Raw genomic sequence first — 15,753 nt, forward strand, 5'->3', positions numbered from 1 at the left:
GTCTTACTGTTGTGCAATTTTCAGATCCAGGACTTCCTGTAACATTTGCAACATTTGCAGAATAGATCTAAGTGGAAACTAATTTAGAAAAAGGCTATTCCGCACTGCAGAGAGTGTCGCTTTCCTAATGTCGTGATACTCTTTGTTGAACGCTGGACCTAAACCTCCTTTTATGGCTCCTTCGGGTGTTTACTACCTCACTATGTCGTTACCTTCAAGTATACGTTATTCCGAGATCTTGCCTTGGTCCGAGTTAGGTTACTTTCTTTTCTCTCGCTCTTGTCGCAATCCAAATTGTTCATTTTTTGGTAGAATTTCATATTTCAAAGTTTGATTTATCTTTATTGGTATGCAGCCATTGCTGTTTTTATATTTTATTTTAAAAATGGGTATTCTAACTATGTAACTTGAATCAGATTTTAATAATTTGTAAAGTAATTTTTAATTGATATAAAAACAATTTATATAATTACTCTGTTTCTAAATATATAATAAAACTTTTTTCATTTTTATTATATATTTATATTATACATTATATGTTAGTATATTTCAGTGATTTATATTTTTATTTTGAATTAATAAGATTCAGATTTTGCAGTGCTTTATGAAACAGCGGAATATAATGCAGAGAAAAACTCAAATGTCTTGTGAATTAATTTTTAATTGTTCATTATTGCGGAACTTGATCATTTGACAAGCTTCTGTGATTATTATAGATATACAAACGTATTCATTGGAAGTCCCGGAAATGTCTAATATATTGATATTAAACCAGAACAGTTCAAGTGATAGTATCGATCGTGTTGACAAATTGTAGAAAGATAAGGGGACAAAGCAAGATGCTGCCTACTCAGTTCCCAATAGTACACCCATATTGTGTATGTTTCATTACATTCCAAGAAAAAGTATCATTTAGCAAACACGCACATTTTAAATCAGTTGACGATGTTAAAAAGTATCTCATTGTTGAATGTCTCACGGTTAATTAACTATAATTAAATAATTAGTAATAATTATTATAATAACCATCTAATAATTTGTAAATATGACAATTACGATAAAACATAAAATACATAAGCAAAAACCATGCTAACTGTATGCATGGTATTACCTCCTTAACTGTCGTAAAGGTGATCTCTACCGAAACTTTCAAATTTTTATTGCCACCTTTGGGGGGAACGAAATTTTGATATTTTCCTGAAACTGGAAAGAACTCGGTTCTACAGCTCGAGTATAGCGAAGTTCGAGTGCGACAGAATTGGATTGGGTGATCCATCGACGTGCACATTGGGACACGAAAGTATCATCCAGTGCTCCTGCAGGCGGTCAGAGTGCGTTAAACAAGAGTCGGGTTCGGGGGAACAAAATTTTGCATCGAGAGTCGACCATATGGATTTGGGGTGGGCGGTAACTTGGATCGACAGGCGTATTGTCGGTGCGATTAATCGAACGATAAGTTTGACCGTATACGGAGAGAATGATTGACGCCACCACGATAAGGCTTGGTGGTTGCAAAAGGGACAGTCAAATCAAGAAAATAAGAGAGACGGAAGAGGTGGACAAAAACCAAGAGAAAAAGGGACACGCGCAGCGGGGGGGGGGGGGGGTTCTTAGCCTTGTCCCTAAAGGCAACCAGCGTGGTGAGGTCTTATTCCCTTCCTCTTATCCCCATGCTTCTCTCTATAACAGAATAAAACATATCCACCCCTGTCGTGTTTTGCAATTGTGCGCGACCACCTCGTGGCTCCTTTAAAAATATTTCGGTGATCCTACTCTCTGAGCAATGGCGAGTGTTAAAGGGAATGGTTATGAGCATTATAGTGACAGCTCGATATTATAAATCATATTTCGCACTTCTGAATAACATTCTAAGATGTAAGAGTATCAGAAGCTCTGAGATCCCGATGACGATTCAATATTTCCTTCCGAGAAGGAGTTAAAGCAGTCTTTACTACATTCATAGAGAATATTACACTGCTTCACGCTTCAATCTTCTCTCTCCTCTGAAACTAATTCATTTTTGTCCTGGAAGGGTGAATCACCCCCTGTGCCATGACATCTCTCGCTGGCTTTCGTCTAAACCACTTAATGAATGAAAGAAGCGAATTTATGGAATGGATACTTGAGAAGGAATTTTACGTCGCCCCACCGCGTGCCGTAAAGTTCCACAAAACGCTAAAACGCCATACGTTATTCTTACAGCAATTAGAATATTTATTCTGAAAGAGATTTTAAAACCATGTCACTGCCTAGTTTATGATAGTTTTATTAAGAATTCGGACAATAGGAGAACCGAATAAGCGGTATCTTTTCTAAAATATAATATACAAATATTATTATTATCTAAATATTAATCTATAAGACACGTACACGAGAAACGTATATGTAATTTTTCGTAGTGTTTTAACTTTGATGCGTTATACAAACGGCGCGTGCAGCGATATCCGAACAGATAGTATTTTGACTTCATAGGCACTCGAGTAACATGAAAATAAAGCACAACTGAAGCGATTCCCCTTCCCCGTTCAGAAGATATAACAAATGTGGCGTCTCTCCAAATGTTTACCTTAACATATTCGCAACATTACATACTGTAATCGCTAGTATTCGGATCGTGCAATTTCTGTGATAATTGAGAGATTACAGCAGAGAGATAGATCCTCGACAGAGGAAAGATCATGTTGTTTCCTGCACAGGAAGCAAGGTGTTATCGTCCCTGTGCTGGTTTGCGAGCATTCATGGTCAGCTCCCTGACTTCCGAACGAAAGTGCTGCTGCATAAATTGCCTGTACATCTCAATTCACCCCCCGGGATGGTGACCATTCTCTTACACGTCGTGCTTCTGAGTGACACTCTTCCACCCCCGCCCCGTAGCGACCTCCCTCCCACCCGCGGACTCGCATTACCATCCCTTTGCGGCCCCTCGTCTGATAGGGCTCGATTTTCGCCCTGGACCTTTTGTGCGCCTGCTTATTTAAATTCGACCCCCAGGAAAATTACTGAAATTGTTATGAAAACTTCCTGTCGATCTGCCCCCGCCATCTTGCCTCCTGCCCCGTGACGTATTACTTCGACGAATACACCCGAAACGTTTCATAATTTTATGTACAGGGTCGTCGTTTTATGTATTAGGTCGTTGCATATGAAATGTTCAATTTTTAACAGTAAACCGTAACGATTTTTAACGTTTAACAAGCACAGCTTTTTGCTAAATAAACATATCGATCAAAGTAAGCACCATTCTACGCAACACATTCTGTCAACTGATTACCTACAAGTTTCATTGCTTGTATTACGGGAGAAATTGACAAACTTGCCGCATCTCAGTCACACCGCCGCGCCGTTTGTTCCAAAAAGATCATTAAAATCATTAAAACCTCTATCAGCATACATTTCCTATCGACAAAATTAGCGAGAACAAAGAAATTTAAATCATTGCGGCTCCGGGAAAAATGGTCGTACAGGAAACCCTAAACTTGCAATGCAAGAGAGAGAGAGAGAGAGAGAGAGAGAGAGAGAGAGAGAGAGAGAGAGAGAGAGACCGAATCGGAAGAGACAACTGTTATTAACTCAAATTTCAACAGACGAATTATTTTGTTGGCGCGTGTGTGTGCATGTGCCATGATACTCGAGAGGGGTTGCAAGATGCGAGTCTGCCTGGTGGGGGTAGAAGGAAAACTACCACCGTCAGCGCTGACCAATCGCGATGCCGAGCCGGTGATGGTATATCAGCGCATGTGCATCCTCCGGTGGTGTCTTTGGTTTGGGTACCGCGCGCAAGGCCGCAGACCTATCACTTCTTTGGCGACAGCCGTCGGGGTAGCATCCTTGTTCTCGTCCCAGTCCTCGTCCTCGCATCATCCCCTCGGCACACGAGTACCAAGCCCATTCTCCACTTCGTCCTTGCTCCTCTTCTCTATCCATTCCTTCACGGAATCTTATTTTCCTTATTTTTCCCCCTGTGACTCGTCCACCAGAACACAACCATCAGCCCAACAGTACACACAGTTCAACAATTCTTTCTTCAACCTCGATCGGTGGGTTTGATTTCCTGTAGTTTCTTCGGCGGGGGTGAGTTGTTCAGTTCCCGCGGTTTCCCGTTTCGTTTTAGTCCGCCGATCCCACGCAACGATATTTTCTTTGTTTTCTCTGGTTTTCTCTGGTTTTCCACCACCGAGACCCTGAATTCCCCATAGTTTTCTCGCGTTAATTTTACCTCTGTAATCGGTCAAAAACTACGTTTCCGTGGTGCATAGAATCTCAGAAGATTCAGTTTCTCATTCTCCCGAAGACACATTCCGAGATTGTTTTCGTTTCCGGTTTGCCGCGCTCGCGTTCGTGCGGTTTCAGTTCTTCGAGTACTTCTCGAGTTCGTGTCGCTTTCTGCTTGGTCATTGGTGCTCGATGCAGGGCTGTCGCGACCGAAACCCCATCCCCGTGCCTTAAATTACCGTCCAAATTCGAACTCGTGACAATAAGCAACGCTTTCTCTCCATCACCTTTCGCGACTCTCTACGTCTCCCGCGCGAAACCGTAGACTGTCGGTTAGAGCCTTAACGAAACTGTGATCTTTTCAATCAAAAAATTACCGAAAAAAACCAGAAAAATTATTCTTTGAAGTTCCTCCTCCGTTTAAAAAGAAAAAAGAAAAAAAAATAGCAAAAAGACAAATGTCGATCCGCGAGATTCTCGTTTTCGAGCTTACACTTTACGAATTGGCTTCGAGCCCGCCCGCGAACCAGTTGCCTTAATTCGAGTTTAAGCGTCGTTGAAACTTACCCCGTACTCGTTTAATTTTTAACAAAAATTCGACGAGGAAACCCCGTCCGTCCCCACTTGTGCCTTTTCGAATACCTGATACCCACCCACCCCCCTAGAGGAAAACGTCTCTCCTCGTTCCAAGAAATTGAAACGAGTGTTCTAACGCGCTCCGATAATCGTCTCGAAGAAGGGGAAAAAATTTGAAGTATTTGGAAAGTTTCGACCAGCTTTGTGCCGTGTCGTTCCAACATCCGGCCGGCCAGCGGAAGAGGCTATGATCCTCCGATCCAAGGGGAAGCCGGCGAGAGACCAGTGCAATATGCGTTTGCCTCGGTGAGTACGAACCCACCGTGTTGTGTGCTGTACACGTGTCTGCTCTTCGATGAAACACCGGGTGGTGTTAGTCGATTCTTTTCTACTGCTATACGATCCCCGTTACTCTTGATTTAAGCCTCGTTTCGTGTCAAACTTCATAACTCGATCGTAGAACAAGAAATTCAAGCAAAATGCTTGAAATATCGTACACGGTCGTTCTTATTGTAGAAAGATATTTGTGTTAGCTCTCGTAAAAGCTCGGAAATTTTTCTACAAAAGAGCCTAGAATATTTTTTTTTGTTTCTTTAGCAGCTGTGATTCCTTTTAGCTAACAAGAAAATTTAATCTCAAAAATATGTACAGAATAATACATACAAACGCACAGTGTATAAGCCAACCTAGGATATTATTTCACCCATTTCTGTTTTAAAGTCAGACACTGAAGGCATCGCTTAAATAAAATTTAGTACCTATGTACATATTACAGTAAATACGTTTCGTATGCATAATCGCACAGTAACTGAAATTCTGGCCATGAGTCAAATTAAAAACTGAATTCTTCAAATTTATTTATTGTAGTTGGTCTATTAATAACATAAGGCTTGACAATGGTAAATAATGACACTCGGGATATTAATTTTCTTTTCGCAAAGTCAAATAGAAAACCGTAGTCGTCACACATATGTGATGCAGACACTATTGATAACATAATTAAATTGTAGATACCATTGTTCATTAATAAAATCGATTTCTTTAAAATCTATGAAAAATGAAAGATTCAACGGTGGTAAATAATCGAATGGGAAACATGAAGCGCGATAAACATGATTCGCTACCTAGTTGCACAATTTATAACGCGAGTGTCAATAAGCGTTGTATCGCAGAAAAAGCAAATTGATGAAATTGCATCGAACTTTTGCCGCGTTGTAATTCGATTCCCGGGCTGAAAATTGATTGCCGTGAAATAATCAAGATAAGAAACTCAATTATCAAGGGTGAATTGCGACAGTAGATCTGTAAGGTCTTGAAATCAGATAGTATAATGTTCTCCGGCTCTCCCTCCTGCGAAAGAGATTGTCGAACTGCAACGGGGTAGGTTGGAGAGTGGAGGGTTGAAGGTGGGTGGGGAGGGGGAAAAAGGGGTGGTAATGGTCACAATGGAGGGATTTCCGTGTATCTTTTTTAACCACTATTTAATCGCCCGTCGGGATAAATCAATGTGATGGGTTTCAGTCAAACGAACCCCATGGTTTCATACCCAATTAGCGGCTTTGCAAATTGTAATTATGCGCCGTATTGTGTGTCACCTAGGAAAGATGGCGACAAGTATCATAATTTGCCGGAATTTAGGGTTCATCGGATTGTTATCTGCCGCGATGATTGGCCCAAATTGATTTTCATGAAGAGCGATCGTTAGGGGAAATAACGGTTGATGGAAAGATATCGTTCTTTCCTCATTTCGGTGACATGGATCGATGTATATATTCTATACATATAATTGAAGCCATCTTGTTGTTAGATTTATATTTTAACACTAAAACTACCACGACCGGTGAAATGACAGGTTTTATATATTTTCAATAGAAGATCCTTTTGAAGAAAGTTCATGGTCTGTACATTATACAGTATTCAAATGGTTTGGATACACATTTAATAACAACACGTTCGCAATTAACACGACACGTTGTAAAGTAAAGTTGAAAGTAAAATTCTACACACATTAGTATTTAATATTATACAATTATTGCAGCAATTATACGAATACTTCTATAGAAAATGATCGAATGGATTTTATTATTCAAGCACGCATTACGATAACGAAAACAGAAACATGCAGAATCCAAATCAATTCAATTTTCTCACTGTTATAAGTGTGTGCGCACACCAGTCACGTTTTCTACTTGGTAATTTTGCTATTAATTCTCCTTATAATATGTATTTTGTAACAAAGATAGGTACGCTATGCTCAATGAAACATCATCAGAGTAGATTATCGTTTGTATCATAACTAGTATGCGGACCTTTATACAAAACAAAAATTTCCTAATTTCATAGTGTCCCCGTTTTAAATTGTGCCTACCCACTTTTCTCATAAATGCATAAAACCCACAGTCCGACTATTAGACTTACAATTTAGAATGTAAAGTTTGGAGACACCAATGTACTGTTTTCAACTTACTAAAACTATTAAAGAAAGAAAGGAAGAACTTTTTACTTGACTCCCGTTTCCTACGAGTGATGCAGAAAATATTTATTCTGCCTAAAGATCCGCAACCCACTGATCATATAACAGACTATTATGTATTTCCACCACATCAAACCAATAACCGTCTTCCAGATTTAAAAATCTGTACGCACGCCGAAAAGAAATAAAACAAAACATCCCGAGTAGATGCCTCACCGAGGTAACGAAATTTTCGTTTAATTCCAGCGTCGGTAATCATTCTGCGCCATTAGAGATCGCCGAGAAAAATTCGATCAGGCGTTGAGGTCGAGGCGCATCGTCTAAGTTCCGATTCTCACAGTTCCCGAAGCGAAAGCGGAGAATTTGTTCCAGCTTGCACGCCGTTCGAATTTTCTACAGCCGGTTTACGGGGGTGTGTTACTGGGGCAGTAGTGCGCAGAAGCTCGGAACATCCCCAATGTGAATTCACCGGAGCCTCCCCTGTCGTCTCATCTCTCCCCCTAGACCCTTACTCCTCTGTAGTTTTCTCTCTCTCTCTCTCTCTCTCTCTCTCTCTCTCTCTCTCTCTTTCTCTCTTTCTCTCTCTCTCTCCCTCTCTCTCTCTCTCTCTCTCTCTCTCTTTCCCCTCGGCTCACCCTTACCCTCACCATCCCCCCTTGGTACGAGGGGTGGTTCCCCAACAATCCTCTCGGTTACATTCGAGCCTCAACTCGGACCGCGACGTATTCAGTTTCGTATCGGCAGTGAAACGACGCGTCCTCCTCGTACTCCGCCGTGTTATTTCGGCGAGTAATTCGGCCGATCGTGGCCCCGGTGTGTGCTTCCATGCTTCTGGATCGGCCATTATAACCTCGATCCACGTCGTGGACACGCGTTCCGTGTCTGGATCGAACGATCGGGGATCGCGCTGAATCCGAGAGGCTCCTTCTCGACGCATTTAACCTCATCCTTCGAACGGACGAAACGTCCTCCCCAGTCGCCTTCTGATGCTGTTGGACACGCCAGGTGATACTCTTTTGTCTACTATTTGAATGTATTTTCTCTCTCTCTTTCTCTTTCTCTCTCTCTCTCTCTCTCTCTCTCTCTCTCTCTCTCTCACTCTTTCTGTCGAAAGATTCTTTCTGTTCCGATCTTCGAAATGATTGCGAAAATTTAAAACAGACACGGTTAATTTCTCGCGCAGCTTGGGCGGGGATCTCCGCATCTGAGTAATTTCGAATGCTTTTGTCACTGATTTATGAGGGTCTATTGTGCTTGCTTATCAGTTATCAAGGGCTTCGATTATTTTTTAAAAATTCGGATCCTTGTTTTTAGGCGGCATTATGCGCCTGATTGTTGGCCGATCGGTAATTTGATGTGGTAGAGAGTTGTGGCTATGATGAGAGCTTTTATTGCCTCCGCCGTGAATATGCATACCGTAATTTTGATCCCTGTCTTCTTGGGAGGTTCAGTCGATTTATAATTGTTTACTATCCTGTGTGCATCATGAAAAGATTAGTTAGTGTTTCTTAACACCTTTATATACACCTATACCGGAAATCTATTCTACGTAATAGGCCTCTGAAACACTGCGCTAAATCAAAAAGAAGCTAGCGAAACCCTTTCTAAAATACTAACTCCAAAAGAAAGAATTAGATGATGTTGTTAGGTCGCCGTAATTTATTGGTTCACGAGTACTATTGATGTTAAGAAATTTATTAAAATAAATCTTTCATTATAAGTCACGTACTTTTAGAAACTATTGATGTAAACCGGTAAATACATAATGTGTTAACACTAGATAACTAAAATATGATCCGTGGAAATAGCGACGCTAATTAAATGTAGGAGTATAATTGAACGCTTCTTATCTATAGACTTCGGATTTTTATGCAAAATGAAAATTGTCTACATTAATAGTAAGATACACGAGCTGAACAGACGTTTATTGAAGATTGACAAATTATAGAATAGTCATTCTTTCAATTTTCTAGAACTGTATATTGTATTGTTTTTCACACTCGTATCGAATCTAAGAAACTACGTAAAAATTTCAAGTCTAATTATAAAAGTGGGCACTAAACTTACTCTATTGATTTTAGTACGTTGAAAATAATATGTGTATCGATACCCTTAAGCTCTTTTAATTTATCTTTCTTAGTTTAATCGTCATACTTTCTTCACTGTAAAATTTCACATAATTTCTATTTCTACATTTCGTAAAGTCTACGTCTTATTTCTGTTTGCATTGCAGAACGTACTTCTTTATACTATATACTTATAAATAATACGGAATTTGTTAGTCTAAAATGTATACCGAAACTGACGAAACTATTGTCTTGGTATGTACGTATGTGTTTGTCTTATGCAACTGCTTCGGAAGATCATATGAAATTTAACCAATTTCATATATGTTTGAAAATAATATATTATTAATAGATGGTGAATCGTTATGCAAAATAAATAAAAATTGTCTGCATCGATTCCAAGAAACTATAGACAAGTTAAAAGTGGTCCTTCCTTTCTTTATTAATTTCATGGAGTTGTAAACAATATGTCTACATTCTTAAATTCTTCAAATCTTTAAATCTTTTCACTGTTTCAAATAGCACCTACTCGTTTTTGGGATAAATGCATAAAATTCGGTGTTCCATCGTTATTCTTAAATTCTTTTCATCTATTCTTTAAACTTCGCCTGAAGTGATTGTTGTCATAAATGCATAAAATTCAGGTTAATCGCGTGACTTTGGAAGCTATGCCCACAACAAATGATGTATAGACGCGTGTTCTATTTTCGTTATATTGTTATTCGCCGGTAACTTAGGGAAAAAATACGTTTGTTTAAATTTACATACAATTTGCTCGCAAACGCGTTAAGCTGCGTTTCATTTACGTTATTTAGTCATTCGCCGGTGATCCATGAAAAAATGCGTTTGGTTAAATCTGCATACAGTTTGTTTGCAAAAGTGTATTATACTTCGTAGCCGGCATTAAGCCTCTTATCGCCGCCCATGTTAAATAACGCGCGATTAGGTTAAACAGATTCGAGCATTAAGGGGTTAAACGTACATCTCGAGTATAAGTGAACCCTTTATAAGGGAGTCTCACTGTACCGTGTACAATTTCTATTCATGAAGAAGTAATGGCGTTCTGCATCCCGTTTTCGAGAAATTGCACTCGCCGTCCTTGCGAAATATTAACAGTGAACAATCGCTGCGTCATAAAAAGTACGGTCGAATGCAAATGCCGTCTTCAGGAGCATTATGTTAATTTGAAACAAATTATGCGATACTGCGAAACATATTTTAAAGAAATATTTACCGACCAGTTTGTATATATCGTACACATATGTATATTGGAATTTCAATTGGCATCCGCTGATAACCGTGCGCCTTTATTTTATTCATTTTGTTCCGCTTTTCATTTTTCCCAAACTGTGGAATATTTGATGATCAAAGTCAAATCGAGAGATCTCTTATTAAAATTCTAAATATGGAAAGATTTTAATTCCACGAAACATTAAATACTGTTCCAATTAAGTTTTGTTGCTGATAAGCCGTGTTTGATCAATCATAAAATCCAACAGGCTTTATTGGCTAAAAAGTTCATTATTATAACGTTAAGAATAATCAATTTTAATTTTAATTATTGTATGTTTTAGTGATCTAAATTATAGGTTTTGTTCGCTTCGATGTCGCGATTATTTATTTTAGTAAATTCAAAAGTAAATGGCGCGATTAAAATAGGTTGTATTTTTGTTTGGCAAAGAGCGGACGAAAAACAGCGGACGAGAAAGTTAAATAGTTTGACTTGATCGAACTTTTCGGTGCCGTCGTACTTTTCCCGCAAATATAGGGATGCACCTGCGCGCGGGTAGAAGTTCCAATTTTTTAAATGGATTTGTACGATACTCTCTATCTATTCCTGCACCTATCGACTCCAGTTGTAAGTGCAATTGATATTTCGATTTTTCCTTTAGTGCACTCGTGTTTCGATGACGATTCGTTGACTTCGCAATGTGTTTTTTAACGAAGAAATAATATAATAACAGGTTCAAAGGTCCGCGTTAGTTTTATTAGAATACTATGAAATACAAATTTCATTTAAGTATAGGTTTCTATAAAATTACATTCTTTATATTATATTTTATGTATTTATAGTAAACACAGTTGTATAACATCTAGCATACTGCTTTTGTAGTATTTAGTGTAACACAATACAATAACGTTTTTAATTTATTTAAAATTTAACAGAACTTTTGATAGAGAAGGCTGGGTGTTATCTGATTCTAAATTTCTATAAGCGATTTAATTGTCATTTTTAATTGCAATTACACAAAAATGCATACGAATATTTTCGATGAAACATTCCCACTACTAAGAAACAATTTATTTGCTTTGTAGTTGTAACATGCTCCAAACTTTTAAGAAGCAGTGTACATCAGTATTTTATCTTATCAGATTTATGTACTGCTTTCTTAAAGAAAATATTGTTATCGCGAATTCATTGTTAATGATTACAAGATTACAATTCATATTCATCGGTACAAGAAAGTACACGCAATGCATAAATATGTAATATTTACATTACAAAAATATTTATTTTAATTCTACAGCCTAAAAGTAGATTCACTTTACATTAAATAAATTGTATTACACTACTTTGTTATTCATTTATTATAGCTATCCACAATTATTTTCTATAAATTGTAAATAAATGGCAATACTATCTCTGGCAAGACATGTTCGATCAAGATGATAAATGCAATTGTCGAAAGAATTATTTAAATATGTACAATATTAAAAATCTAAAATAGCATCGTGTCAACAAAAATTGCCAAAAAAATCCTCCAACGCGTTAGTTGAACCTACTTTATTAAATCATTGTCAAGCTTGCTCATAGTCTAATAAAAAAATTAATATATTAATTTTAACATTTCCTTCATGAACAACAAGGTTTGTAGCATTTTTCTTTTTAATAATAGATTCATGTTTAATGCCAGGTAGTTCAAGCATTAATTTGACACTATATTTATTGAAGCACCAAAAGCGACTATTTTACATCACTTTATAAAAATAGCAAGATTCTATTAATTCTAATCTAAAAAAAATGTGGTGCTCATCAATTTGACGTGGATGTAGTATTATCACTTTACCATGTCATTCATATTTGGTTGACGGGAGTATTTCTCCTGACCCACAAAATGAATTTCTCCAGTGACAGTGGTGGTAGAGTGTGCAAAATTGGCTTATGGTCTGTGAAATATAAAAGGATTGAAAAAGCATTCAGCACCATAAATCTTAACATCTCAGTTTTCGTTTCATTAAATAGATTGCTTCGATCTCACTGAATTTTTGTGGTCATTGAGTTGACTATGAACACGTTGAAACAGTCATTTCCAAATATAACAAAACCAAATTTTTGACAAAAAGATTATTTGATGGTTCAACGAGACGAACAATCGAATTTCATTCTTTGTGCAACGTTATCAAATTAAGCCAGGTTTATCCTATGCGCACTTGACGTTATGATAAGAGTCCGACACTCAATGCGTTTCACTTTCATACATTTTGTGCTTGGTAAGTTTAGCGTTAATTAGTCTTATGGGCATATATCCTCGGAAGTAAATACTTAAAGAGTTAATGTTAACGAAAGGTACGATTGTACCTGAGAAACAGAACGTGTTATTAACACTCGAGACGCGAAGAAAAGTGATCGAGGCATTACTTGAACAAGAGAGTTGAACTTGGCTATAATTTATTTAACAAATGAGATTAGATGTAAGTGTCTGTGTCCTTTTCAGTCTATCTAAATCAAGTACTAGCTTAGGACAAGACCCTAGTGTCAACCTATATAGCATGACATGAAAGTTATTGAATTAATTCCACCGATTTTATACATAATCGGCCCACAGTGTGCGACGACTTGTGAATGGGAGTGTACCTTTAGAATCGGAGCCGCGCGGCGCGGAGTGGCGGACAATCTTTCCATTTCCACCTTTCTTCTGGTTTGCAAAGCGTGCATCCGTTGGCGGTTACGCGAGTCGATCGTTAATCGGCCACTTCGTTAAGCCGTGACAGCGATAATACGCGAGTGACGTTTACGAATCGAACGACGATTATATTTCACGGACGGCCGTCAGAGAACCAGGAGGCTGGGAATTGAATCGAGCGTTACAATGTCCGGTGTGATGGCTCGAATTTCCGTCCCGACGGAGTTCCGCGAGACCGTGTAAACAAATAATAAAAGGGAAAAAAAAACAATGGGTGCGATTCGGTGTTGGAACTTTTCGTGCGTAAGAAATCATCGTAGACGGAGACGGAGATGGCCTACCTACGCGACGACCGATGTCCCGCGATGTTTGATATCATGGGAGGTAAACTGATTCTCGTACGATTGTTAGCCCCTTGCCTTACTACTTAATTCCAAGGTTTCCGATTGAAACGTACTACACTATTATCTCTGTAACTGTCAAAATTTTATCCCTACCACTGGGGAGAAAGATCCTCCTTGGAACCAGTCACACGGGAAACATGCTCGACGATCGAACTAGCGAGAGGGTTGAATATCGGCGAGACTCACCCATATTTTAAAATACTCTTGCGATATAATATAAGTATGACGCTATAGAAATAACGGCGATTTTAATCGTGATTCATTTCCTATAAACATTTTTATCCAAATTAATTGAGAGATACGAAAACATTAATTTTTTATCATGAATATCAACAGCTTCGTACTATTTTCGCATTGCGTGAAACTAATTTGCACGCAATTCTTAAAATTTGACAGTCAAATAATATGCGCGTTACGCAACAACCGCTTTCATTGTACAATTTTAAAGCCAACAAAGAATTACATAACGAACATTTAATTAGTAACGGCCACCCGGTGTATTGTTAATTACAAGCTGTCATAACAACTTGAACACAGCGTCTTTTATTTTTTATTTAATAAAAGACGTTGCTGGGTGTTTCTTCTCGCTTAAGATCAAAGAGTTAGCCGCGCGGTAAAGTTGGGTTCGGTTATTTGGAAGACGTCTGAAAGTTTCTGCGAAAAACACAGTGGGGCGCCGGTTTTCCCGGGGGTGTAAGTTAATAAGTCATTCGAACAGCCGGTAACAGGGTAGATACTTACGGTCGGGGGGTCATTCTTTACGAACTCCTGACGGGGTTGCGAAGAGAAGAAGGCGCGAAGAAAAACTGTGCCATCGGAATCAATATTTAGGCTGGAGAAATGGTCCCGGCGCGGCGAGGCGCGGCACGAGGTTCCATCGATGCTTTAACACTTTACACTCATTTCAATATTAGATACTTAGGTATGGACACTCACGAACACGTAACAAAAGACGAGTAAAATTAAGATAACAGACATTGTACCATAATGAACGCGTAAATACAGCATAGTTAATACCAATATACGTAATTACAATACATAATTAGATTGCGGATTTTTATGCATAAGAAAAATTCTCTGCGTTCATTGGTACAGGAGCTGTGTATACGTTTATTTCTTTCCTTAATCATTTGTAGTAAGTCGAAGACAATACAACAGTATTTTTAAATCCTTGTCTTATTTTCATTGTTTTAAATTTGAACTGTTAATTTGATATTATGAGGGGTTAAGAATAGTAAATGTTTTGAGAAAATGTGTGTGTCTGTATTTAAAAAACGAAATGTATTGTAAATAGAGAAAGTTGGCGTTAAATAATGCAGCTATCGATTCTGGCCCGTGCGCAAATTTATTTTGGGCCACCGTGTCGATGGCCACAAACACGTCGAGCTCGTTCTCGCGTTGAAGGGTGGCGCAGACAGGCAGCGGTGGGGGGTGGGGGTGGTCTCGAACGATTCCCGTCGCGCGGGGGGTGTCAGAGGGTGGCTTTGGAAAAAGACGAAGCTCATAAGGCGACGATGGAGTTAAAAAAGCTGACGGCGTTGCTTTCGACGCCTTGAGATCGCCTAGAATAGAGAGCAGCACCAAGTACTGCGGCGAACGAAAGTAAATGGCTCTAAGTGGTTCCGCAATCTCGATAGTCTTTGATCATCGGGAGGAACGTGGAACAATCTGCAATGTTTCGGTCGTAATGTCTTGTTGTTGATAAATGCACTTTCCATTTTGCGTTTTGTTTTCCGTTCTGTTCAGCGTATCAACAATTAATCAGTATTACTCTTTGAAAAATCTAACGTTATACAGTTCCGGAAAAAATATATTGTATAATATCATTGAGTTCCACTTATGTATAATCTATGATTGTTACCAAGGCATCCATGGTATGTTAAAGAACGTAAGCCATTACCTCGCCGCAGATCGTGTAACCGATAACAGTAATCGTGTTTCTCGTTTAATAAATTATACTTCATAAAATCCTATAGTCAATAGACAGTGCTGTAAGTTATACGTTTTGTTAGTAACACTTTGACTTGCACGACAATCATATATGTCTGGCACTATTTTTTTTTTTCGTCAAACTTGAAAATCAATTCTTATTTCATTGTATTAATCTCTTGATATGC

The 15,753-nt window shown here is 38.5% G+C and overlaps 1 protein-coding gene across 5 annotated transcripts in view; it reads left to right on the forward strand.

The window, feature by feature from the left end:
* Rhea (Talin_middle and talin-RS domain-containing protein rhea) overlaps positions 1-15,753 on the forward strand; it is a 72,948-nt gene that overhangs the window by 19,993 nt on the left and 37,202 nt on the right. Inside the window, exon 1 of one of the 5 annotated variants that reach the window (XM_076803776.1) lies at positions 5,080-5,094. The exons of the other annotated variants lie outside the window; for them this stretch is intronic. The gene's annotated coding sequence lies outside the window, so the exon portion shown is untranslated. Of the gene's footprint in view, positions 1-5,079; positions 5,095-15,753 lie in introns of those variants that run through there. 5 annotated transcript variants of the gene reach the window in all.

This window comes from Halictus rubicundus, chromosome 1 (assembly GCF_050948215.1).
Source record: "Halictus rubicundus isolate RS-2024b chromosome 1, iyHalRubi1_principal, whole genome shotgun sequence".
NCBI lineage: Eukaryota > Metazoa > Arthropoda > Insecta > Hymenoptera > Halictidae > Halictus > Halictus rubicundus.